This window comes from Rhodnius prolixus, unplaced genomic scaffold, assembly GCF_049639745.1.
Source record: "Rhodnius prolixus isolate KJV_2025 unplaced genomic scaffold, Rpr scaffold_8, whole genome shotgun sequence".
Taxonomy (NCBI): Eukaryota; Metazoa; Arthropoda; class Insecta; order Hemiptera; family Reduviidae; genus Rhodnius; species Rhodnius prolixus.
In genome coordinates this window covers 19,093,792-19,120,639 of record NW_027411593.1, presented here as the reverse complement: position 1 = coordinate 19,120,639, position 26,848 = coordinate 19,093,792, and the positions used below count along the sequence as shown (strand labels likewise).

Below are 26,848 nucleotides of genomic sequence, written 5' to 3'. Positions count from 1 at the left end.
TGTCAATCTAGAATTCCTCCAATGATGTCCTCTATTCAAGGTCCTGTTCCATGTTAGTTCTTCGACCAGCCTGTTTTCTAGCTAACCATGCCCTTAATCCAAACCATCTACCTCTTGTTTTCTCTTCTTCCTTGTTCAAAACCACTTTCAACAAACTTCCAACTGCCATTCTCCTTGCATATCAAACTAAAGTTGACCCTGAGTTTCTCTATTGAGTCCAGGAGGATCTTTATCTTTTAAATCTGTTGTTACTAATGTTTTCATTCCATATTTTCTACTTCTGGATTTTGCGCCACTTCAAGTAAATTTAAAGATTTTATCAACTGCCTTATTTTAAAGTCTATTTAACTATTTTATTTTATTTATTCATTTTTTTTAAAGAAAATTTTTTTTATGGAAACAGTTGATATTTTCTTCAAATTTGTAATGGTGGCAAGATACCAACACCAACTGAAATAACATTTAACAGTAGGGAAAGCCTTGACTTACACCTCCTCCTTCTGAATTGCATTTAATCAAATTACCTGAATAAATGTTGCAAATGATGTTATAAATGTACTTAAAATTCAAAATAAACCAAATTTAAAGAAACTCGGAGCAATAAATTGATTCATAAAAGTGATAATTCCGGTTCACCAATTTTTACAAAAATTATTAAGCTGAATTTCCAATTTGAAGTGGTTACCATTTTCGGTTTTTTGGATTTTACACACACAATCAGTTTGTAAAAACTACTAAGTCACTAAGTCAGGGCCCTTAAAAACGGAAACTCAAAACTAAAAGCCTGCTCCATTACAAATTCAAACTAATAAATGTTAATTAAATCAAAAAACACTTTTGAAACAAGAACGCATTATTTCGTTTTAGAAAAAAAGTAAATAATAATAATATACATTTATTTCAAAAGATGTAGTACATAAAAAACCTTAAACAATGTACAAAAGGCATGGCTAACGCCGTCTGCCAGAGTTTGGTTACAAAATAAAAAGAAAGAAAAACCTTATGTGAAAATAAACATAATGGCACAAAAAAATAATACAACAATAAAATAATAAAAAAAATAGAACACCGGGATTTCAGTTTTCAGGGGTGGATACAGCCGGAGGTCAGTCCGGTTAATTGAGGTTGTACTGCAGTGAAAATTAAAGTAAATTTTTTTAAATCAAATTAATTATAATTAAAAAAGTAATATTTTCAAAATCAGAAAATTAATAATTGAATTCTCTAATGAGACTGTATCTATAGTTCCAGGCCTGCCTGGCAAAATCAATCAATTCACTGCAAATATGCTGATTCCCCAAAGCACCAATGACATATTGAGCATCTAAGAATTTCACACCGAGGCTCCTCAGTCAAAATTCCGAAAGGATTGGGCACTCGCAGAGGAAGTGATGCAAGTCCTCCCTGCTATTCAAATTGCATAATGAACATTTCTCTTTTTGGGCAGCTTTATCAATCCGTGGCACATAGTTCAGATAAAGCATTTCACCTCTAATTTTAAACCACCACCTCAGACTTGACATGCCCAATTGGGTGGTAGAGCCAACTTTAAAGAGCCCAAGCCGTCCTCTAGTCTCAAGCAATGTCCTATAAAGGATAAAACGCTCGGATTTCAAAGCGCTGCCCGAAAAAAAGTAAATAAATAAACTCATTGCCCTCAATAATAAATTATTTCCGGCGCCAATAAAAAGTTGATTTACAAAAACGAAAAAAAAATGTTCAAAAAATAAAATTAATTTGTTAAGTGGAAGAAAAGTTAAATTAAATGGAAAATTATATAGGCTTCATTGGGCTGAGTTGGGGAAGGAACAATTCAAGTTAGAGATATAAGTTGGCAGACTCCTGTTGATCATATTAAATCAAGGGAAACTGGTTTCAGAAGATGGTCCTTGGTGGCAAGCGCGCACTGCCACAGATGTCTCTTCACTTTCTTCAATTACCTATTTACATCGGTGTGTCTTGGAATCCTAATAGCTTTATTTGAATAAATTAGCAACTAAAGATGTTAGAAGATACAGACAGCTTCATTCTCCTGACAAACTCCAGAGCTCTACCACACTGCTTTGGTGGTGGTGTTACCTTATGGGTTAAGCAACAAGCCAACTAGGAAAATAAGCTGTTAGCAGCTTTGAAGTTAACTCCAGATGTGTTCCAAGGCTCTTTTATATGTAAAGCTCTTGAACTTCATTGCCATAGCCAAAGCAAGGCGTTTCTCTCATTCGGGAATTTATACTTATCTATATTCTTCAGTCATATTTGTGCTTCGTTTTATTGCAGAAGAATGTAGAAAGTTCTAGAAGCTGTTCTTGATGAATATTTTTATTGTCTTTTCATCTGGCACTGCAAAATAACAGTAGAAATAAATATATGAATCCCATAAACCAATTTTCCATTTACCTGAAACAAAACCTTTAATCTCTATATGGATTTCCAGAAAATCACTCGTCGTTGTCAGTATAACTTCTACAAAAATAAGTTTTGACGTAGTGAATTACATTTATGAAGATGTATCCAGGGATTTTGAAAGTAGAAGAGTTGCTTATAGAATACTATAAATTTAAGTAATCCTTTTGATTTGGTTTCCGTGGCATTCTGCTTGAGCAGTCAAAGATTTTTTTAAAACAAGGATCTGCCTTAGATTTGGATATACATTTACATGGAGCACAGCAAGTCTCTTTTAAGAATAAACTATTCAAAAAAATCAAAAGACCGTACAAGTGAACCACAGGTGTCTAGAGATTTTGCTGTTTATAATCCATGACCAGTGACATAACATATGACAGAATAACTTTGGTAGATGATTCTTCTGTACGTATGGAGGAAAACGTTGTCTACTATCGCTTGCGGAAATTGGAGTAGATAGTGAATTGATTTGAAGATAATGGAGTTGCTGTAAATAAAGAAAAACATACCGTGTGGTTATAAGTTGACCTTTTTACGCTCCTTAAGAAGCAAAACTATGTGTTCAGTGTCCTTCTTAAGAAACTAAAGCAAGAGGTCAGGCTGGGAGTATTGAAAAATGGTTTAATCTGCGCATTACTCCGGTTTCCTAAGGTACAGAATACTTCTGGGGTTCTTTATACTAGTACGCCAAGAAAGGACGGCTACAGAAGAGTTCAGAGATCAGCAAATATCTACTTTATCATTGTTTGTACATATATAGCTTTAAAATTTATCTTTAACAGAAATAATTTGATGACACTTTTCAGCGAGAGGATGGAGTAGACTTTCTAGTAAAGTCAATTTCAGTGAAATCTACTGTTAAGCGATTTCTACAACATTGGCTAAAATTAACTATGACTGAAATGTTAGAGTTTGTGGAAATGTTTTGATTTGAAAAAATTAAGAATTGTTGAAATAGAATGTCTTGTGTTTACACCAGATGTTTTAAATTACAATTTTCTGATCAAGTTATTAAACCCAAGTAGGTTTCATTTTTAATTATTCAATCAATATTAAAAAAAGTAGACATCATGCTTTTTTTTCCAAACTAATGTTTTATACGAGGTGTGTTCAAAAAGTAACGGGAATTTTTAAATTTCGCGGGTTTGGAGAGTCTGATTGTAAAATTTTTTTTTTTATTATGTTGGTACACATGCCCCTGAAGTACGATAAAATTTTCAGTAATATTCATTGTTTACTTCTTAAGTGGCAGCCGTTAAGGTTAGACGTGTTTTTCGAGCTTGGCGACTTTTGTTTGTTAAAAAAAATGGATCAAAGAATTTGTATTAAATTTTGCGTAAAAAATGAAATAAAGTGTAATAAAGTGTGTGAAATGTTAATAAAGGCATATGGTGAGTCTGCTATGAGTAAAACAAGGATTTACGAGTGGTATAAGCGTTTCCAAGATGGCCGCGAAAACGTTGAAGATGACGAACGACCTGGACGTCCAAGCACATCAACAACCGATGAAAACGTGAAAAAAGTGAAAGAAATGGTTATGAACGATCGCCGAATCACAATCAGAGAAGTCGCTGATGATGTTGCCATATCAATTGGCTCATGCCATGAAATTTTTTCGGATGTTTTGGGTTTGAAACGTGTGGCAGCAAAATTTGTTCCAAAATTGTTGAATTTCGAACAAAAACAGCGGAGAATGGAAGTTGCTCAAGAGTCACTCAATGAAGTCGACAACGATGCGGATCTACTGAAACGTGTTATAACAGGTGACGAAACATGGGTTTACGGATATGATGTCGAAACTAAGGCTCAATCGTCCCAGTGGAGGCATTCTGGATCGCCAAGACCGAAAAAGGCTCGACAAGTGCGGTCGAATGTGAAGGTTATGCTCACTGTGTTCTTCGATTTTAATGGCATAGTGCATCATGAATTCTTGCCACAAGGTCAAACAATCAATAAGGAGTACTACCTACAAGTTCAACGCCGTTTGCGTGAAGCAATCCGAAAAAAACGCCCGGATTTGTGGCAAAACAATTCATGGATTTTGCACCACGATAATGCACCTGCTCACACTTCATTGCTTGTTCGTGAATTTTTGGCCAAAAACAAAACTTTAACGATGCCCCAGCCTCCATATTCGCCAGACATGGCTCCATGTGACTTTTTTCTATTTCCAAACATAAAGAGAACATTAAAAGGCCGTCGTTTTACAAGCATAGATGACATTAAAAGCGAATCGCTGAAAGAGCTGAAAGCTATCACAAAGATCGAGTTTCAGAAGTGTTTTGAGGATTGGAAAAAGCGCTGGCACAAGTGTATTGTAAGCGAAGGGGACTACTTTGAAGGCGACAATATTAATGTAGATGAATAAATAAATATTTTTTTCAAAAAACGAAAATTCCCGTTACTTTTTGAACACACCTCGTACTTTTATACTTTTCAGAAATATCCCACATTATTTTTTTATATATACATAAAGGTTAAGTAAAAGAACGTAGAAAACAGAAAAAGAATTTGACATTCGAATCGATAGAGAGTTATTTACTCGGCGGACCATTTGGGTTGGTTTTCATCTTGAATAATATATAGATTGCAAAAGAGAGATGCAATCGCTGTATGTGAATATTTTATGATTTACTAAAGTGGTCAGTCCGAATGCACATCAGACATGCACTCACTATCTCTCTGGTAGGTTGCAATCCTGAGTGTGCACCACAGTCAGCCAGAGCGATTGTGTTAACCAGTCGCTCTCAATATTTGATCAACTGTCCAACAGTTGTGGATGAACAGAACCCAGACTGGCATACTCTCCATTACAAATGAAGATGGAACAAAAAAAAAACAAAATCTTTTTCAAATATAACAGGTGATGGTTTAAAGTATTCATTATTTAATTTAAAAGATAAAAATCCGTCATTGTGTCGTCTCAATTAATTTTTAATTGATCTTACAATACTTCTATACTGTACTATACTTACTACTAGACTATACTTACTAGGCGAGGAAAATTAAGTTCTGTTGAGCTTTTTCTCTAAACTCTTTCGATTTTCTTAAAACTTATTGTAATTATTGTTTATCAGTAGTTCTACAATTCTTTTATTGAAACATTTTCGTTGGAATTTACAGAAGTGAAAAGTAAACCAAATGAACCACTAACTTTCCCTGTAGTTTGGAGAAGCAAAAAAGTAACAAACTTGCTAATTAAAATGAGCAACAACAGAGAAAAAAAGCTGTGACGTATTGGGTTCAAGAGGTTTTGGATGAATATCAGGAAATACGTAGGTGATTGATTATTTTGGTAAATGGCGCTGAGAAAAATTCTTCTGTGTTCATAGCAATTTTTGTTTCTTTATGTTTTATAATTCCTCAAATTATATTATATTATTTCTCAAATTAAAAAAAGAATGATAACCGTTCTTTAACAAATTAATTCCAAAAAGTAATTGCTCTTTTGAAAAAGAAATGATTCGCGAAATATAACAAGATGCGTGGAATGAAACTTTACTTCGAAAGTTCTTTTAAGAAAGGTTATTCAGAAACTAAAGAATAGAGTATTTCTTTCGATTTATAGTCTTAGTATCTCACAGACACGTCTTCTAAAAAAAAAACTAGAATGCGAACAGACTTATTGTCTTTTTCAATACCCCAATAAGCCGACAATATTCTGCAAATTATCATAGTGGTTTGTGGTATAAAGCAATGTTGGATGCGAGCTGTTGTATTTCATGCCATCATTATTTATACGTTTGGTCTTTCTGTAAACCGACGAAGACCGCATGTGGTCTGCGGCCAGCCATGATTGCTAACCAATATGATTATTTGCCACTTGCCTAATAGACTGACTTTTTTTAAATTTAAATCCTAAAGTGTATTCATAAATTAAATGAACAAATTTACTCGACATATTCTCAGTTCAAATTATACGATCATTGTCATTTTCACTAGCTATTTGAAGGGAAAACACAAAAATCAATGATACTGCCGTATGCTTCTTTAAAATGTGTTCAGATCCGCATAGCTATCTTTCCCCAATCATCAATTTGACAGTAAAGATAAAACGGACTTGCCAAAGTGTCAAAGTCTTACCTTTGCAGTTCCCATCAAGATTAATTCCCATTCCTAAAAATCCATGTAGATTCCTACAATTTCTGAAAACAGAAATTGGTCTTCAATACTTCTTTTTAAAATTAATTTACTGCTACAAAAACAGAGATTCTCCTGCTTATTAACGAGTAAATAGTATGAACAAAAGAGGTTTTAGCGGTTAAATTGTTGTAAAATCAAGGTTTTTTTAATTTGACTTTAGTGACGCCCATCGTGCACATCGTCGCTTCAGTCTTCAAATAGTAGCGTTAGAAAGGGATAAAGAAGAGAGGCAATGATTTAGAACAGGAGGTCTTCAACCTTTTACACTTTTAGGAACCCTTCGAACTTCATGGTCTTCTTGAAGGAACCTCATGTTTAAGTAGCAGATAAAATAGTTAATCGAAGCTTTTCTATACTAAAAATTCGCAAAATTATTCTTGTATCTTTATTTAATCTTAATACAAACATCTTAATAAGACAATTGTGTATAGATGATTTCCATTTTACGTGCGTTTTGGTTGAGCAAAAATAGTGATCACTTGCGGAACCCCTAGGTTGAAAACACTTGATTTAGAGGATTAGGAGGAGAAAAGAAATGAAATGGAGATAAGGAAGAATGCAATTTTTTGAGCTAAGTATTGGTACAAAGCATTGGTTGAAAAAAACGTTCAGGTAATTATTAATGTCACTGCAGCGTTTTTACGCTCACATTGCGCTACCAGAAGTTAAGATCAACGCTTGATTGCTGCAGATCAAGTCTGTTCGGCTCCCTGGGTAAATTTTTTGTTTAAGAATACAGTATTATTTATTGCGTATTTATGATTGTATTTCCTAACATATCTTGGAAGCAAGCAATTTTCGGAGTATAGGATGCTCACCTTACGACATTGGACCAACCAAAATTAACCTTTTTACGGTAATTATCATTTTTCAGAGCTCGACCATGTAGAGCAGAGAATAGTGCACCTTTAACTGAGCCAGGTTAGAGTGTTCTTTTTTCACATCTTGCACTTGGTTCAGTCATAGCTTTTTATATTTATAATTAATTTCCAAATTAACTCCATTAAATGACAAATTTTTTTGGGGCTATTGAATAAAATAATAATATATTTCAGAGGCCATTTTGATTAATTCCATTCTCTAATGCAGCTTTACCCAACCTTTTTTGGCTCGGGTACCACTTGGTAGTACATCATGCTACACTGTACCACTCCGTAAATATGAATTTCGTGAACTTTGTTATTCCGAGTGTGTTATTTTAATATTATTATCTTTATTTGTAAAAACACAACGTATCTGTTACAAAGGAGTTCAAGTTCATGTTCACTTTATAAACTTTGTAAAGTGTAAAATCTTAGTTTTAAAACTTTTTAAACAATTAAAAATTGCGTACATATTTTTCTCTTCAAAATTATTAATTAATTTACAAAGTTCTTCATTAGGATTATTATATTTGTGCCCAAATCTTCTAAATTAATTTCTTTTAAGCATTCAACTATCTGTAAGTACCAATTAAATTTAATGTTGCTTAGATAGAGCTTACTCATTACAATCAGTCTCTTTAAGCAGATTTTTTACATAGTTATCACTTAAGTTCTGTCACATGATAATACTATCAAATTTCCTTTATCATTTATTGATAATGATGTAGCTTTTCCTAAATTTTCTTTATAGAAGGGGCTTGAAATTCAATTATCATTTGTGTTTTCGGGTTTTGGAAAATACTCCATGAAAGACAATTTTATTCTAGTTAAATGTGCTATTATATTTTCTCGTATATCTTGAGACAGACTAACCTTATTATTGAACATATTAACAACTTCACTGTATAAATATTATTAATTAAAATAATTTTTATGAATTATAGGAAAAAACGTTTCTATATTTGTACGCTTTATTTTTTTTTTATTATTCATGTCCACCATTATTGATTATTTTTCGTATACCACCAACCAGCAACTCGCGTACCACAGGTTGGGAAACGCTGCTCTAATGTAAATCGTTGCAATAATTCAACTCAAAATCAGAAGCAGGTGCTGAATGATAACGGTAAATTTATTTGAATTTATATTATAAACAGAATTATAAAAAATAATGTATATTACTTCATCGCATTTCTAGTTTTATGGAGTAACTCGAGTTGTGCTGTTCATATATTAAGACAAATTTGTTAAGAACAATTTATTATAGAACCTAATGCTTGTTTTAATCTATGTTTTTGTTAAATGCTTAACCTTTTATTTACGTTCCTCAGGAATTGTTACGAACTTTTAGGTGGTTTTTTATTATTATATGTTTCTGTTCTTGTTCCATATTTCATCAACTTTATTGTCCTGTTTATTGCCATATTTGGAAGCTGTACCTAGTGTTATTTTACTGCTAGTGTAAGGTTCATTCAGGTAGTAATTCTGGTGGATCACTGAACAATATGCAAATAGTTAAGAAAGATCAATTCTAAGAGATGAACATGTTTCAGAAAAAAAGATCAGCATATATTTTGGGAAATATGGAAGAGCCCTTTTAAGTTAATATAATATTTTTTAAATTAAATCATAAAATAGGAAGCAACAAGGTAAAGTTGAGCAGGAAATCTGTATTGTATAGTTTGGTATATAAGGGCAAGCTTGGTTGGTTTAACATCGGCAAAAAGTTTTGATGTAGTGTAGGAGTCGCAGGTAGAAGGAGAGTTATGAGTTTGGGGGCTGATTTAGGAGTATCAACTTCTTGGTGGAATATGCTGCAATTCACATATGCTCCGTTGAGCACACGACTCATATCTTCTCACATGTAGACTGATACCAGTCTTCGCCCTCTGCTAGTCGCATTTTCTTCCGTGCCAGAACTTGCTGGAATTCTTCTACACGATCTATATACTACCTTCAAAACCTTCATATTTATGATATAAATGCCACATATATATAAATCTATAACAGAATTACTTTTATTAAAAAAAATAAAACATAATAATATTACAGCATTTCATAACTTGAGTAGTTACAATGGCTAAAGACAGAAGTTGATAAGATTATTAAAAGCTACATCGTTTCTTATTGATACAGAGAGCTATTTGCCACAGTAACATTTTCAAAAAATTAGAATCAAAACGGGTCAAAGTTGAATGAAGTTTTTAATCTCAACCATAAAAGTTAGAAGCCTGGCATTGTAGTGCAGGCTCAAGTGAGTGGTTCTTAATCTCATCCCAATCTCTAGAGAGTTAAAACTCTGATTTTATGCAGCATTGTGGACCAAACCACATTTTCTAAGACAGACTACTCAACTGTTGCATTTCAATACAATCACTAAGAATATTTAGGATTAAACTAGCCAGGATTCGGTCTAATAAGAAATAACAGTAACCCAGTCTTTACAATCACCAAGCCTCTTCTGAGAGCCAAATGGAAATTAGATGAATGAAATTTGCTCCTGGGTAATATTGTCAGTAAAAAACCTGTTAATTAGCAGGAAAAAGCAATATGCGAATACATTATTCGAAGTGATAATGACGTACAGTCTTGGTGATTTGAAGAATTAAATTTTCGAAATAGTTTGTTACGTGAATAGTGCATTAAGTGTGGCAAGTAAGTGATTTAAAGTTAAGCGGTGAAAGCATTTAAAATGAATATCTAACCTTCTTAAAATGTGAATCGAACTTTATAATTAGTCTTAATACGTCAGAAAACATATTCAACACTAAATATTAACTAACAAAATTGTTCAGTTCGTAATAATTATTGATTTACCTGAATAGTCAAAGTTAGATAAACTTTTTCGCAGGTTTTGTTAAAATAAATGAATTAAAACTCTACTTTTGTAAGCCAAATTGAACTAAATAGGTTTATGTAAAATGTAGCACAGTAATCTTAATTTTAAAAGTGATCCCAAAATGCTTGCGGGAAGTCAGTGCATGATAAAATCAAGCACGTTTCCAAACACGTTAAGTAAATGGTAACAAGCGCTTTCTTGAATGAGACTGTAGAAAAAGTAAGTTCTTGTCGTTAAAGAAATACTTTTCGCATTCATAACCAAGCGGTGAAGTCTGCTTTTCAGCAGGATCGTTGCACAAACTTTATATTTGGGAAAAAAGTATTTGACGAAAAGAAAGAACCGAACCGAAACTTTAAAAAAAGGCAAAAAGTAAAAAAAAAAACTCAAAATATTTATTATATTTATTGCCCTACGACTTTCAGAGAACCAGCTGACAATTACATGACTACTGTTGTAAGCAAGATTGTATTAATATTTCATCAGATTTTTTTGTTGTTTATGTAAATTTTGGAACTGAACATTAAGTTTATCAACAAAAAGTGATTCCTTTATTTTTTTAAGTTGATTTAATGAGTCCTTGATAAAGCAATATACCTAAATATAAAAAGAAAAAGTAGTAGAAAAATAAATTTAGGTCGTATAACTTGGAGAGGCAATGCCATTAAAGTATGCATTTCACTAGTGAAAGTGCAGTAAACACTTAAAAGTTTTATGCAGCCTCATAAAACACGCACCCGGGCCATTACTTCAAAATTAAATTTCTCAGCGATGGTCTCATATTCTCTCTCTCTCTGTCTATCAGACTGATTCACTTTAGACATTTACGATGGAAGTAGGTTTTAAAATCCACAATATTCTCCGTTATATTTCTTGACGTTGTTATTTTCAACAAATGTACGCTTTGGCTATCAGTACCTTAATCAGTAGTTTTTGCAAATAAGATGGGAAAAAAAAAATCTTTAAATTCAGAACTCTCCGTTTTGCATTGATTGCACATTCTAAATAAAACATACATCTTTTTTCCTCCTTGCGAATAGAACTGCTCTTGACAGTTCGCTATCCAGAAATCACTGCTAATTGGAAACTCTCAGTGGATTTATGGGAAAAGTACTATACTTTAAAAAAAAAAAAATAATAATAAAAAGAACTCCATCCTTTCTGTTAACGGCAGCTGTAATAATGAGGGCGGTGTCTGACGGTGCGGAAATCCCCAGCAACCATTAAGGTAACAAGAACCCCTCAGTGTACTCCCGACAAGCTGAAGACTTAATTCTCCTCAGCCGGTGTACTTCGAAAGAGCTGTACCACAATCGGTACCACCACCAACCAACCAATTAGCCAGAGTTCCTTTTTTTCCCCCCTTTACCTTAATATCCGTACTCCGGAGAATTTCAATGTGATATTTCTTGTTGTTAGTCCAGATCTACATCGCCAACTCAAGAAGAAGTACAGTACCCCTGAACTATATTTAAAAAACTTTAATTTTACAAAAAAAAATCCAATTATGATACATACCTATTAAGAATAATCTATTGTCCGCCTTTAACCAACTTTTTATTCATGCTTGGTGAACTCTTTCATTTCACTTTGACTTGGTTTTATAATTGGACTTTGGTTGGCGTTCAACTGAGGAAGTTTTGAAGATGACATTCTATGTATGCACGACGAAATGGCTTTAACAATCAAGTCTGCTGGAAGTAAAGTTTAACTCAAATTAAATTTCATTTTTTATTAATTTATTTTTTTTTTTACCAAGTTTCTTTAAAAATATTACTTAACTACTCGTAAAAGTTTTTTGTATTGGAAGAAAAAGGTTAACAAAATAATACTTTGAGTATAACAAAATAATAACTTTTTGGGAGGCTCAAAGACTGCGATAGTCTTAATCGCTCAGGTTAGTTTTAAATTGTTATTTCGCTTAGGCCGTTTGGATTTGTCATCAGATAGTCTTTTCAATAGTTCTTATTTAATAAGAATAAATGATAGAAAGGGCTAAATAAATTAAGATTGATTTGCTCATAATTTGTTTAATGATTTGCGTTATATCTAAAGTATAAAATAATAGGGAGATATTACAAATACTTTAAACTAGGGAACATTTATGAACGGTAGATGTACTGAGAATGACATGTTACCTAACTAACATATTTATCAGTATCAGTATTCAGTTCTATTCGAGTATCAGTGCTCGAATAGAATTGTAACTAGATTGATTGAATTAAAATGAATATTTTATAGCGAAATTCTCTTTTATTTTAAAGATTTGCTCTTTATAGTCACTATGTTCTTTTCCAAGCTTGGCCTTCACACTTTTGCCATATATGGGGCACTACAGCCTAATAACGAAAAGAGCAAACTAAATATTCGAGGGTCAATGAGAACCTCTAAACCAGTAAGGAAAACCTATTAATCTATGCATACCAACTTTACTATAAAGGAAGAAAAACAGAAATAACTACTTGTAAATTTAAAATTATAAAAATCAAAAATAAATAGCCAAACTACTGAGTAATTTAATATTCTACATTTCCTATTTATTAGCCACACACCTCGTATGTTAAAAAAGTTATCAAGTGAAATCTATTAAATATCAAAAGCTTTCTGAAATTAAAAAATGTAGATCAAGAAAAACAAATTAATCATCAATTTCCCTTAAGCCATTAAAAAAGATTATTAATCTGTTAATACGCTTCAGTAGCGTCTAAAATAATGAAGTGCAGTCGTAATAATATGTAAATTTGATGGAATGTAATCAATATAGTCTTGAGGTATGATATTCAAGTTAGGACGGATTGTCAGTGGAGGGAATGCATTCCTACAGTTCGGTAATTAATTGCTTTAGGTTGGATAGTACCTAATGAGAATAGTGAACTGGGTCGTACACACGGTTTGGGGATCAAAGCCGATGAAGGAGGTGATGAAGCTGGACGTCCACTTTGATCTTTACAGTTGGTGTAGTAGTCTCACTGGGCGCCGTGAAGTTGTGCTCTTTCTAACACGGACACACAGATGGCATGAAACAGCCGGTGGTAGCCCAATAGACATTGTTACTAATCATAGCGCCCTTCTATGATCCCCTCAGTTATACGGGCAAAGTGCTCCAAATACTAACCAGAAGATCTCCTTTAGGAACGCAAACCAGCCGGTGTTGCCAATGTGAAGAGGGATACTTCTCACTCCCAATCATATAATATCTGCGGGGGTGGGAGAGAGAGCTAACTTACAGCCCTTTGTACTCTAATATACAAGTCAAATTCTCTCGCCAACAAGGCCTCCGATCGTTCGCTCTCACTTACATAAATACAAATTGCTTTACAACGGTTTCTAACTTTTCTATTGATCTTTGATATTGTAGGAGAAGTGCGAAGCCAGCAATAGCAGTTAGTTTTGGAATTATTGTATGTTAGGTAACGAATTACGCAACAACTATTATCTTACATAAATTACCAAGGGTAATAGCACGAAAGTGGTCGTTTTCCAGTAATATATTGAGTAGATTAGATTTCCTTGATTCCATGACAGTTTGCTGGTGTAAGCAAGGTACGATTGTCAAATATAAACTAAGCAAGAGAAAATTATCTACTCAAAATTACTAATAAAAATCATTACTCGAACAGTATTTATTTGGATAACTTCACTCTTAAACTTTATCACCAATTAATTTGCACTATTTCAATGATGTAAACCAATCAGTTAGTTAATGATAAAATGATGAAGAAGCAAAAGCTCTTTTATCTTGCAATCATTTTTTATTACAATTATTTGCAACTGTAAAATTTACAGCAAGCAAACGTGAACCTTAAATAAAATGACCTAGTGGTATCATGGTGTTGGATTTAGTGTTAGTGGAATTAGTGAAATTGATCACGAGGCTACTGGCGACTGGTTTCAGTCGTCTGAAAGAATATTGAGTAAAATTTAGCTTGAAAGCTGTTGTGCAAGAGGATTTTGAGGATATCTTTGATAGCAGAATATTTATTAGATTAGAGATTTGACTTAGAGGAAATGAATAGATCCATTATGTTGGGTTTTATTGGTGACATAATGAGCATTGGTGATTGGATTCCTTAAAGATTGGAATAATTGACGGAATATAGGTCGTACCTAAGATTTGTGCTAAGTAAGTATTGTTTTGAGTATTTAGATCGTTTTTCGAATAGAGTCTTGATTGCTTGAGATTATTGTCTTTTAGTCTCCGATCTTTTTAGTCTGGTTTGGGGATTCAGTTTGTTTTTTGTCCATATTTAACTGAAGGTAGCGTACTCGAAGCAACATATTATTGAATTTATCACCAGGACAAGTAGAGCATTTACTTACCTCAATATATACATACGTATTTTTTTAACTGAACTTAACAAAATAGATGCTTATGAGTAATAATATATTTTTTTACTTTTTCTTACTTAAGCTGCCGATCAAATAAAGATGTTATCTCCTTTTTTTTCCGAATGGTCTAATACACTCAGTGGCAACAAAAACCGGACACTTATATTTATAATAAAAAAAGCCTCACATTTGTATTTATTCGTTTAATTCCAATTTTTTATCTATGTATTAATTATAACGCATGTAATAATTTACTGAATAAGTTAATTTTAATGCAATCAGATCAGAAATTCATAAGTTACAGAAAAATTAAGTAAACACCGGAAAATCTTTATAGTGATAAATTGAAATTTAAGTAACAATTATTACCTTGTTGATTTCTAATACCGCGTATTACCTCCTCTGGCCCTTCGGATGGCTTCCAGTCTCCTAGGCATCGAGTAAATAAGCGACTGAATTTCATCTTGTGAAACAGCATCCCATAACTCACCAACAGCAGTTTGTAGCTGATAACATTTGTTGGGGGTGACGGAAGTTGCCTGAGGTGTCTCTTTAACATGTCCCATAAGTTTTCAATGGGATTCATGTCTGGAGAACGTGCTGGCCAATTCATTGTAGTAATTGAAACATCCTCCAAGTAATGGTTAACAATTCGAGCAACATGCGGTCGAGCATTATCCTGCATTAACACGAAGTTATCCCCAATAAATGGAGCAAATGGAAACACAGCTTCCTGAAGAATCTCTTCAATGTACCGTTGAGCAGTCAAAGATCCATTCTGTATAGTAGTTAGTTCGGTACGGGCTTGGGTGTTGATTCCACCTCATACCATAATTGGCTGCCTTTGAAAAGGTTGGGATTCTCGCATGGTACATGAAGCATAGCGCTCACCAGGTCTTCTCCATACACGGTCCCGGTCATCTGATTGCCACAAAGCAAACCGGCACTCATCTATGAAGAGAACAGCCCCCCATTGCTCAAGTGTCCAATGGAGATACTGATTTACAAAAAGTCTCCTTTCTACTCGATGCCTCTCCAGAAGAAGAGGACCTGATGCGAGACGTCTAGAGACTAAGTTATTCTTTGAAGCCTTCTAATGACTGTCCGAGAGCTCACCCTGACATTACGGACCGTTTGTAGTTCGCTACGTATCTCGGGAGCGGTCACATGACGATTTCGCAGTACTGTAAGAGTAATAAAACGATCTTCTCTAGGCGACGTACATCGCTGTCGACCGCTACCTTCTCTTCGATCGAGACTTCCGGTGGACCTAAGACGTTGAAGGCCATCTTGGATGGAAGATCGCGGCTCACCTATGACTTGAGCGATGTACCGTAAGCTACGCCCTTCGTTGGCCAAAGCATCTGCCCGGGCAAGGTCTTCACGACTTAAAACCATCCTTTTAGGGGAAAAAGTCAATTTAATTAAATTTTTGCAAAAATTTATGTTTAATCAAAGAATATAATTTGAAAAAATTAAAAAACTCACTTGATAAGCTGACTCAAGAAAAAAATAAAAAATCTGTTAACCCGTTTTAAACACTTTAAAAGAATAAGGATCACTGATAAATGGTAAACAACTAGTCTGCAATGATTAGTTTGAGCTCAAAGATCATTGCTAACATTTGTACCTAATTATTAAAGAAGATAAACAAATAACTACAGGTGTCCGGTTTTTTTTGTCACTGAGTGTATCTTTAACACATTCCGTACCAAACCATTTTTGCCTGGCATTTGATATTTTGACTAAAGGTTGATATATAATCACACAATCTTTCATTACATCATCAATCGTTAAGTAGTTCTCTTGTTTAGAGTAGCTGTCACATCGTATACCCCTTGTGGTATGTAAATAACTTGAGGATGAAAATAACAACTCGTCTTCAGAAACTGCGACAAACTCTAGAACTCGAAATTAAATAGAAAGAGGGCAAAGCGAGGACAGCAAGACGAACGTTGCATTTCTTGCTGCAAACAAAATGTAAAAAATTTGGTACTGAAAAAACTATAAGAGTAATGATGTTTTGCAGCGATTGCCCGAAAAAGATGATTTTATGCCTCCCTTTCTTTAACAAAATCCATTATTAAATGTTATTACTAATTATTGTATAGATAACAATTAAATAAACTTATGTGTTTTGATCTATACTCCATTTTGTATAATGCCTCATTCTTTTTGTAGAAATATATTTTACAGAATTACATTTGTCATAAAATATTTGTTTTCAACGCATTAAATAAATATGACTGCTTGTACCACATGACACGGAACGTGTTAACAAAGAAAATTTTTCCAATAAGAAGTCTTAATTTTGCAATTTCATTAATTTTGGGTACATTTGGTTTTACAGTCGAATGATTGCTTCAAGCTGTGCAATAACCCACTAGTTTACAGCAATAACAGAAATAAAGAATCTTCCCACTAAATTAAAACTATTGAAAGCCACTCTAGGTTATATACATGGGTCTTCACCCACCTTAAAGGATGCCGCCTATATTCCAGTAGAAAATTAGAATCCTTATATTTACGATCTGACCATATTCTAAAGAAAGGACCTGAAAGTTCTTAAAAGAGAGAAATAAAAAATATATAATAATGGCCACACGTTTTGGCCACGTTTCTTTTATTCCTTTTTGGCCATATGTACGAGTACATGGTGGAGAACCGTGATGTTTCGGCTGGAACGGAAACCTACAGTATTTTTACATTTATTTATATTCTTGAACTGAACACATGTTATTGTGGCCTTCTTTTTTAAAACATTCCTATTTTATGTTCTTAAAAGTTTTGCTAAATATCGCTATAGTTGGGCACAAGAAAAGCGAAATTATTTACAACTATTTTGTGCTAATGTGTTAAAAAGATACAATTGTTAAAGTAGAAATTATGAGGGTGTGCTACTGAAGTTTTTAATACTCGTAATTGATTTTGGACGTAATAAAAGCCTTTTGTGAATTTGCACATTTATTATTATTAGAATTCGGGGCGGTTTCCGGAGGCACTGTAGTCTTAGAGGCTTATTGTCTTCAAGGAATAGTCTCCCCTCTTTATGAAGACCAGATTCTACTCACTAGTCGTTTATGAAACATTAACTCTTCGGTTATCAACGTGCCAGAGAATACTGCAGCCTCACGACTACATCGCCTGCACCAGCCTGCACAGTTGCATCGAAGGCTCTAGCGAAATCTGACTTCAAGAAGCTCCAGGACAACACAAAACAAATTTCTGAGACTCGCAACAGACTCTCCACGGCGCACTAGAATTGACTCACTCCACGGAGGCTGCGTCCATTATCCCCGTACACTTCTATAACCAAAATCGTCTGCTCAAACTCCTTTCCATTCTAGACTGCCATCCTAATTCACTCTGCCGTAACATAGCCTCCTACAGATCCTTCTACAACATACGGACACAAAAGAATAAAACATATCCTACGCTAACTCTCTACACTAGCTGCAGGTTTTTCCTCTCCTTTTTTCCCTGCATTCCTATCCTACTCACTCACTTAACCTTTCTCGTTCCTCACTTGTTAAGAAGGTTAAAATGTATCATACATTATACTTCTGTATTTATTTTATGTATATATATTTATAGAAATAAATATTCATTCAACATCCTCAATTGGGCATTCGGCTTTGTCAGGGTCATGGACAGGTAGGAGAGGCTTTTTGCCTTGGCCAGTAGAAGCTAGTGGGGAGAACTTGTTGACTCATATTAGTCCTTAGAATCTACTTCTTCAGCTCAAAAGCTCTAAGTCTCAAAGGATCAGCCGCCCAGCTGCTAGGTTCTCGTCAACTGGCCGAACGCATATCCAATGCAAGGGCGTCCAACGACCTGCCTAGAGATCTCCCAAAGTGGCCGAAAATTATGTAGCAAGCGTCCCGGATTAAAAATCTATCTGCTCTAAATACTAATCTTTGCTATCTTCGTGACTCCATCAAGATCACGGTGAAACTCGAGCATGGACAAAGTATTTCCTTCACGTCTTTATCAATTCAAGCCATTGCTTGAATAATGAATGTAGCAATTTGCAGAAAACCCTTAAAAACCGAAGCTATTAAACTATGACAAACTCGCTTATTCCATCCATTTTTTGCATGACTTTCAAACTAAAGTTTGCTATTCGAAAAGATCGTTTTCAGCCCTCTGTGAACATTCATACTTCTTTTTTTTATATATTATAAATATATCTTCATATTAATCAAAATTATATTCCAGTTGTAAGACTGCAGGCACATTCCTTCTTGATACAGTTTCAGCATCATATCATTTCTTCCCGTATGTCCATCTGTCGTTCTAATCCGCAACTCTTTGTCACAACCGTTCTAATCTTACTTTGCAGTGAAATTAATTGTTTTAACTTTATCTCGCTGATTCCGACATATTACAAGCGCATCCTTCAAAATTCATTAAGTTAAATTAAAGTCCAACTCTTTAGACTAATGCTTAAAAAGAAGAAGCTTTAATTAAAAAAATTGCAAAAAAAAAGGAGGGTCAGACAGAAGAGAGGACCTTGAGGAACGCCGGATATAATATGAAACTTCCTCACACCATATATACGTTCACAATGTGCGCACAGACTTCCTTCAGCGCCCTAAATTAAAGCAAATTTAACAGAACACTGCTAACAAAAGAATACTTTCTATTATTAAATATGTTTTCTAGATTCCTTTTATTTAGTTACTATTTCATGTTACAAATCAAATTTTCTATCTTAAACAGATCATTTTACATGCTCCTGGTAAAATTTTCCCAAAAATGCAACGTTTTATGCTATCAAGGCTTCATAAATCACTTCATATGAATATTAATACTGTTCGCCAGCGATCAAACGAAACAAAGAAGTAGCTCAGAAAGCAGGGGTGGCTAATTCGAAATATGAAGCAAATAAAGAGATCCTAAATTTTAACACCTTCATAAATACAGCTAGAACACAGAAATTATGCACAATTGTAGAGGTAAACGAGTTCTATAATTGTCTATATTTTCGCAGAGATAACATGAATAAAACAGGAAATACAGCAGTTCGAAATATGAAGCAAATGTAAAATTCTCAAAAGTTATCGCTTTATATCTCTTTCAAAAATACAGCTAGAAAGCTGGAATTGTACACATTTGTAGAAGAAAACGAGTACTATAATTGTATAAATTAATGTGTAACTTTATGTTTCATAAATTTCATTTTCGAAAAGTCTATTTCGAGGTGTAAGTTGTTTCAAATGCGCTTACAACTTCTTGAGCTGGATTCCTCATATTGTAATCTTTTTATATTTTGTGACATAAGTATTATAAAAATCTATTCTTCATTGTGATGTTTCAAAAAGGGTTTTTAGTTCTTTATTATATTTTTAAGTCAATCAGATACATTTGGAGATAACAAACAAATGTAAAATTTGGATTAATCTCGCGGGGTTTGAAATTATTCCTTTTGATCTCTTTCTAAATCCCTTGGTTGCGGTCTTCGCTTCAAACTGCCAATACTAGTTTACATCTAATAAAAAGATTTATGAGGTCATCCCAGGAACATTCTTTTAAAGGCAAGAAATGGTTTCATGGAATTTTTTTTTAAAAATGCGACTTTTTTATGCGCTGTTCTGGAGAAGATCGTATATGAAAGCTAAAAACTTGTCCGCTCACTCAAATGACTTAATTAGATTTTCATTATAATTAGATGTAGCACGATTGTTCTGCATAAGTTATTAAACTAAGTTTTAAGAAAATCATAAGAGCGACAAACTCTCAAAAAAGCTGAAAAATTGAGTGAATAAAGTGTATTTTTCAAGTTGATCAATTTTAAGTTTCCTGGTGGTGAGTGAGCGAAATTTTAATTTTGAAATGTCTGAGATTCTCTCACAGTTAAAAACTACTTCTGATTTCATTTGAATATTCGCAAAGTTATCAAAATTTAATTTACAGAAAACTAAATTTAAGAGATTATAGTAAAATAACGCTTATATTTTAGCTTCAAATCTACCTTCTACTGCTTCTAAGAAATATGATTATATTTTTAATAAAAATTATTTTATTAGATTGGTGGATTTGACAGGTGGGAGTTGTCTGAATTTTGGTGCTAATTGCTGTAATAGTGTGAGGATGACGTGAAAGTGCGGTATCACTAAGTTACTTAGAGGTAAAGGAGGATAAGAGGGCGATATATACAGGACTGGTAGAGGCAGGTGGAGAAGTTGTATCCTCTTAGACATGTCACAATAATTACTGGGAAGGGCTTTAAACAGCTTCTAGGCTTCTTTACGCCTTTCAGTATAAGAAGGCAACACTTTAACCAAGACTTGTACAGGCTGCTGCCGAATTAAATTTGGACATGCCATCTTACCGGAGGATTTACTCTGGTTAGAGAAGCCATAAATTAGCGCTGATAGGGATTTATTTGATGAGACTTTCTTATGAAATAAGATTACTTATCTAGCTAAAAAAAATATTTTTTTTTTTTAATAACAGTAAAAGCCAATTGCTTTCACGCTGTGACTGCAGAAAAAGTAAGTAAAGCTGTTACTTCTCCTTTTTAATCAGATTTCTTTTTCGTTACTTAATTCTTTAACTTTCCTCGCTGAATAAGTTTTGGTTCACTCTGAAATAATGAAATTTAGTTTTAAAACATTTCTAATTCTTATCACTCTCTTCATGAACCCCAGTTGTGGGGATTCGATGTGGTACACGGATGGCTCCAACAGCTGAGAGAAGGGGGTAAGAGTGGGTGTGTAAGAAGCGAAGCCGAAATGTAGCTTTTTGGTTAGCCTAGGGAAACTAGCTACAGTTTTTCAGGCTGAGCTAGCTGCAATTATGTTCTGTGCTACCAAGATTAACGGGCGAGGAATTATTGATTCCAAGGTCGAAATTTTATTTCTACAAGCTATTAGTTCCTACTCAAGGCTGGTTTGGGACTGTCTGGGAGCCCTGAAGGAAATTAGTGACCAGAATAAGACATTTCTAGTGAGGGTGCCTGGTCAAACAGGACACTAGGGAAACGACGTGGCAGATTTATTGGCCTGGGAAGGCTCTGCGAGACACTTCGTTGGCCTGGAGCCCTGTTTTGGGGTTTCGAAGTGTGTTAAGTGTGCGGCAATTAACTTATGGGTGCAGAGTAGGTCTCTGAAATGGTGGCTCGCCACCACTGGGCAGAGACAGGCGAAGGAGTTCATTAGAGGCTATTCGCCGTGGCTGACTGCAGATTTAATCTTCAAGGCCGTACTTGTTAGGATAATTGTAGGCCTATTAACTGGGCCACTGCAGGCTCAGAAAACACATGCATCGCATGGGCCTGGCAGATGATAGCCACTGTAGGTTCTGCCAGGAAGAGGAGGAAACTGCACTGCACGTGTTGTGTCAGTGTGAGGGGCTTTGCCTGGCTAAGGATGTTACTTCTCGGGGAGGAAAAACCAGGAACTGTGAGCCTTACCCAAAATTCTCTCTCCAGAATTAAGAGTCTGATCAAAAGGACGTGTCTGGAGGGCGAGCTTTAGAGTGAGGGGAGCCACAATAGATCCAAAGGGGTCGCGGTGGCGTAGGCCTTGAGGCCGCCCTAGTTTAATCTAATCTAATCATTCTTCATACCGTTTGCCAAAAATTATTGCAGATGAATTTATTAAAAATTAGCATTGTAATTGTGTTCTGGTAATTGTGTAATTAGGTTTCTAGCTTGACCCTCTGTTCATCAAGTTGTTTCCTCGATATTTACCCTGCTTAATTATTATTTTTAATTTTTTTAACAGTCTAATTAACATGTATATATGGGATATATTACAGTTTTAGGCGAACAACAAAATTACTCGTTATCCATCGGCACCCCACACTTAGATAAGGTACAATTCATGGAAATGTTAAGCAATGATGGTAGGTAAACACACAAATTAAACACATTTTCACTGCAGTTTAGAATATTATTTTAATTACAATGTTGCAATATAAATTTGCTTTATGCAAAACTTGCGCAACTTTATTTAACTGCAAGATTTTCGGCATATACTTATGTGCAAATTAGCTATTTTAAGTCTGGTAAATTCAAGATTGCATTCAAACATAAAAGAAATTGTTCTCCTAATTACATTACCGTTACCATCTTCCGTCTGGATTATCTAAATAATCTTTTTACAAAAACTTATAATCTTTACTGATTTGTTACCCGTATTAAGTTCATTTTTCAAAAGAATCTACGATGCTAAATTATTTTTTTCCCCGTTTATTTGTGCTACAATCAGGGCGTTGGAGCTATAAGTAACAATGATAACAGAGCAACAAATGAAGCAAACGAGTGGAGAAGTTACCCAGTGGTAACAATCCCAAGCATTAGACTGTTAGTCGCTCTCTTCACTAGAGAGATCACGAGGCCACTGTTTTTCAAGGCATCTTTATCGGGTTATCGGGAAGAGTTCTTGAAGAAAGATTTTGACCTAGAGGATTTATATGAGATTGCAGGCTGAAGTGGAGTTCCCTTTATCGTGTTTTGGCAACTTGGGTGATAAAAGGAATAAGATCTCTCGTACAGTAAGGTTGGAAACATAAAATGGAGCGTTTACAATAGTTTGAAGTATTTTATATTGTAGCGATTGAATCCTTTGGATTTACAATCATTGGCGCATTTGGTTGAAGCCCACAGCTATACTCCAGACACCCGGATAATTTTTAAAAATGTAGTACAAATTAGTCTTTTATAGTCTAGAGACAGTAGTCGACAGCGCCTGTTTAGTTCTGTTCTTCTAAGTCTAGAGTGGGGTTGTAAAAATTCAAATTGTTAATTATAAACAAAAATTAGAATTTAATGAATTACAGAATTATTGACAATCTGTAATAAAAAGGTTGCAATATCTTCATTGAAGGGCAAAATAGAAATAACTAGTTACTTTCTCTTTCACTTTACCTTTCATACTAGTTTTAAATTAGTTAAAAAGTTAGTTAAAAAAAAATAAAGCAAACAAATAACGCCTGAAAGTTAGTTGGGTCGATTAAAGTGGAAGTGCAGTAGAGTAATGCGGGTCAGATGGTTAGAAGGCTTTGTGTAGAGCGATATTGCGACGCAGTTCAGCCCAGAGTGTATATAAATGCTAGGCAGTGCAACATTTGTCCCCCTACTTTACACAGATGGGAAAACTACGCATTAACCTTGTCGCTTCTAAAAAAGTGTGCAAGTCTGGCTAAAATAGTAACTTGTTTTATTTTTATAGTTTTTTATTTAAAGGGACTTCATTTTAATTTCTTTTATTGGATTGATTTTATTTGTTTTATAATAATCAATCTGATCGTGATTTCGCTTTAAAATGATCTAATGATTGTTTTTCTAAAAAAAACAAAACAAAACATGGAATTAAGACAAGAGAAAACGCCAGAATCTTTTATTTTACTCGTATCTAGTAAATTCCTAAAAGCTGCAAAAATCTTCAGTATTATAATAACTGAATACTAATTCCAGATTAACAAAAATTAAGTTATTTCTGTTCGCATATTATACTGTTGTCTTTATTATTAAATGTTCTCCGAAGATTTTATTTAAAAGATGGGAAATTGCAAACCCTTAATCGAAAAGACGATTAATGCAGTGGACACCATCTATCTGTCTAACCACTGTTCGCTTTAGATCAGCGTTTCCCAATCTGTGTGTAACGCAAGTTGCTGGTTGGTGGTACGCGAAAAATAATCAATAATGGCGGACATAAAAAATATAAAAAAATTGAATCATAATAATATCATAGAAACGTTTTTTCCTATAATTCATAAAAATTATTTTAATTAATAATATTACGCAGTAAAGTTGTTAATATGTACAGCAATAAGGCTGGTCTGTTTCAAGATATACGAGCAAATATAATAGCACATTTAACAGGATTAAAATTGTCTTTCTTAGAGTATTTTCCAAAACCCGAACACACAAATGATAATTGGATTTCAAACCCCTTCTATAAAGAAAATTTAGGAAAAGCTACATCATTATCGATAAAAGATAAAGAAAATTTAATAGAATTATCATGTGACAGAACTTAAATGATAACTATGTAAAAATCTGCTTAAAGAGACCGATAGTAATGAGTAAGCTCTATCCAAGCAACATTAAATTTAATTGGTACTTACAGGTAGTTGAATGCTTTAAAGAAATTAATTCAGAAGATTCGGGCTTATTAGAATGTTTATATCACAAACCTAATATTTCTATAATTTTAATAAAGCACATTTAAATAAAGTTAACAACATTATGTTTAATATATTTTGGAATTTTCAAAATATATTAGAAAATGTTGGTCAACAATATTTAGATAAATTCATTTCTTTTCGTTTTTCACGAAATACAATCATTTTTACGAAGTGGTAGAATTTAGCATGATGTACCACCGAGTGGTACGTGAGCCAAAAAAAGGTTGGGAAACGCTGCTCTAGATATAACAGCCATCTCTCTTTCAGCTAATACAAAGTTTGTGCTATGGAGGTTAATTAAATTAACTTATAATTGTTTTTATCTCTTTGGCCGTTTAACTTTTCTAAAAAATTATAAATGTTACTTTGTTGCAGGTTAAAGTGCTCATTGCTGTTATCGTTGATTTAGCCTCTAACAAATGGTCCTTCAAGTTGACAGATTCAAAGAAACAATTGCTCAATTAATTAATGGCTGAAATAACAAATAACAAAGATTAATTATTATGCAAAAGATCAAATCTTTCTTGTCTTCCTTGAATGCAACAAGTTACAAAGATAGATTGCACTTTGCACAATAATAGGCATATCAGTAATTCATTAAAGATTTTAATACCAACTTTGTTGCCCTCTTCAATTTGGCAATTGTTTTGGCAATTAAGTATCTGTGCAGCATGTCCCCAATAAAGGGTTTCGTTGTTGATCAGTGATCGCTGGCCATGATTGCTGTCCTATACTAGCATCTTGGTCCAGAGTTGTTATCTCCAATACGACACAGATAAGTCTGACAGCACTGAAGCCAGTTAGCTTGTAAAAGGTCGTTACAGTGGACAATGTTGGTGGGCTATGATGACAGCATGCCTCCTTTGTTAACTTCTTCTTTCCCTGCCTCCTTTATAACGTGAGACGTGGAGAAACAACCTTAGTCCAACTCTTCCTCCCTCTAAGGTACTGAAGTCCAGCTTTAAAAATAGAGCAAAAAAGAAAGTGTTAAGAATAAAACGAACGAATAATAGACTAGGTCAGGATTGATGTTAAAATAAAGGTCATCCTTCAGGAGGAATTGGGACTAATAGCTTGTGCCATTCGCAAGAGATTTCTCTTAGGTCTTAAGTTAAAAATAATTTGAAAGAATTTACATTGCTCTTATAAGTAACAATATCTTTTAAAAAACAAAGCAACAAAGGTTTGTAAAATAGTAGGTGACAGTTTTATTTAAATTGTTCATAAGAACGAACCAGGAATCCGTAGCTGATAATTTTTCTGGATATTATGAAGAATTAGTCCCAAAATAAGTATGTAAAGAAGGAATCAAAATTAAAAACGAGATTCCCAGTAGTCTGTAGTCTACACTAAATACGTCAACCAGTACTAGAAAATCAATTTATAAATATAATAAAAAAAAGAAATGGTCTGCAAACTGATTCTTCAAGTCACGGTTTGAATAAAATTGTTACACTGAAGTCACGAACAGTCATTTTGTGATATGGAGCTCAGATGTTAGCATTAGCCACCAAATAGCAGGATAGTTAACGTGGCTGATTTGTACGCACGGACTAAACTCAATGTGGGAATTATGGACTTACGAGTATATACTTGCCTGTGTCTTTAATAACTAAGACCCCACAAACACAAAGACATAACATAACCCAAATAATAGAAACAATCTGTAACAATATGTAATAATAAATAATTAACTTATAATAAAATAAATTTTGAGATGTATGTCTTAATAACACTGAGAAGCGAGCAGGTTATAGCAGGTTTTACAAACTCTAAGCCACTACGGTATTCCTGTACAGACAAGGAAGATAACGGTTAAACCATCTATCCCTGAATTACTACTTCAATGAATCGTTTTTCCAGCTTGCCGAATTGTCGTTCAAGTCACTAACTTAGTAGACCACCTAGAACTAAAGGTATTGATTAAGACGTGTCATGATCTCTGAGGCCATTAGCGTCCAGCAGCTGGATTCGAACCCGGGATCTCCGCGTAGAGATCCAGAATACGCTAACCTCTGAGCTGAACCCCTTCAGAGACTAAAAAAAAAAAACACTTTATGTTAATGAGACAAATTAGTTAATTAGGTAAAAGCGAATAAATAGAATAAAACGATAAATGGTTTATGCTTGT

The 26,848-nt window shown here is 34.0% G+C and overlaps 1 long non-coding RNA gene across 1 annotated transcript; it reads right to left on the bottom strand.

The window, feature by feature from the left end:
* Window positions 1-903: 903 nt before the first annotated feature.
* LOC141450990 (uncharacterized) lies at window positions 904-25,732 on the bottom strand. Its single transcript, XR_012456479.1, has 3 exons — window positions 25,335-25,732; window positions 11,767-11,942; window positions 904-2,340 (listed from the first exon to the last, which is right to left on the bottom strand). It is a non-coding gene; the product is annotated as an uncharacterized lncRNA (long non-coding RNA).
* Between the last annotated feature and the right edge of the window lie 1,116 nt (window positions 25,733-26,848).